This window comes from Sinocyclocheilus anshuiensis, unplaced genomic scaffold (assembly GCF_001515605.1).
Source record: "Sinocyclocheilus anshuiensis isolate Anshui unplaced genomic scaffold, SAMN03320099.WGS_v1.1 scaffold3302, whole genome shotgun sequence".
Taxonomy (NCBI): Eukaryota; Metazoa; Chordata; class Actinopteri; order Cypriniformes; family Cyprinidae; genus Sinocyclocheilus; species Sinocyclocheilus anshuiensis.
This window is the reverse complement of record NW_015541055.1, coordinates 66,840-68,261: the sequence shown is the minus strand read 5'-3', so window position 1 is coordinate 68,261 and position 1,422 is coordinate 66,840. Positions and strand designations below refer to the sequence as shown.

Here is a 1,422-nt window from a genome sequence, read left to right as displayed (position 1 = left end):
CTATAGTACTATGGCTATTGCTATAGGTTTTTGATGTGTTAGACTATATTGCAAGTAGCCTACATCAGTTTTTACCCTAAATCCCACTTTATCTGCTGATATTTCAGTCATGCAATTCCGTAACAGGCTCATTAACACTTAAGTTAACCAATTATCACGAAGCAATGACATTTTAAAATATACTGGGGTTCTACGCTAAGCTTACAACTGTTTAATAAAATGTAGGCTACTGTCAAAAAAAAAAACACACACAGGAGCTAACTGGCAGAAGTAGTGTGAAAATGACTTGTGCTAGCTGTGTTTTCTGTTTTCTTCTTACCTCTGCGGCACTAACTGTCCTCCGCTGCAGTAGCCGAATTTAAACCTTTTGAAAAGAGTTCGGTTAATTTTGCGCATTTAGCAGCGTCGGACTTAAGCCCCTTTTTTTTCCTTTCTCAAAGTTTTTCTCCTTTTTTACGGTCCATTATCTAGCTTTTACTGAAAATTAGCTCGTGTTGCAATCTCTCTGATGACGTGCTTGATTTTGACTGAAAGGTTCGGTCAGCCCATCTCGGGACCAGGCGGCCGGCCATTGCCGACTGGGCCAAATGCTTAACATTTATTTATTATTTACATTATTATTATTATAACCATAGAGAAATCGTGCAAGTGATAAAAACCTGTCCTATGCGCTGTTGGCCTGTAAAAAATTTTTTATTTATATATATTTAGAACAAATCTGACCGGCCCACATTAAACAAAATGGTCCGGCCCCTCTGGCATTTGCCAGAATTGTCAGATGGCCAATCCGCCCCTGCTTCTTATAATAAAAGTGTTCCCATGGCTCAGTTTTCCCCGGGTTAGGGGTAAGTTGACCCGAGTCGAGTCAGTGGGTAAGATGCACCATCTGGGTGTAAAATGACCATCTGACCAAATCTGATTCAAACCCATGTGAAATAAATAATAATTAAAAAAACGAATTTAATAATTTCCTTTTACAAACAGTTATATTTCTTTTCATGAAGTTAACTTTAACAACATAAAACCAACCAAATGAAGATTAAATTTCAATATTTAATTGTTTGCATTTCTGAAACAATATGTTGACCACTAAAGTTGTAGCCTTCCTAAAAACAGACTAAACAGAGGGTTTGTTGGCCATTAGGGACTACAGGTGGAAAGATATATCTGATCATAATGCGATGAAAAGCATTTTCTGGTTCTTATCAGAGAAGGATTTGGTGCACTCGTACACTGTCCCTATCAAATAAAATATGTATATATGATAAACTAAACCAGTAATATCACATTAAAATACCAGTTTATAATTCAGAGATTTAACTGAACTACAAGTGCCTTATGGTGGGGTAAGTTAAAATGCTGACTCAATTTACCCCACAGCATTTGGCTCACTTTGCCCCATAGCTGCCATTTTGGAAAAAA

General features: G+C 37.1%; 1 protein-coding gene across 1 annotated transcript in view; it reads right to left on the bottom strand.

Annotated features, from left to right (window-relative positions):
• Window positions 1-1,422, bottom strand: part of LOC107690654 (scavenger receptor cysteine-rich type 1 protein M130-like) — a 31,856-nt gene that overhangs the window by 29,401 nt on the left and 1,033 nt on the right. The window lies entirely within an intron of this gene.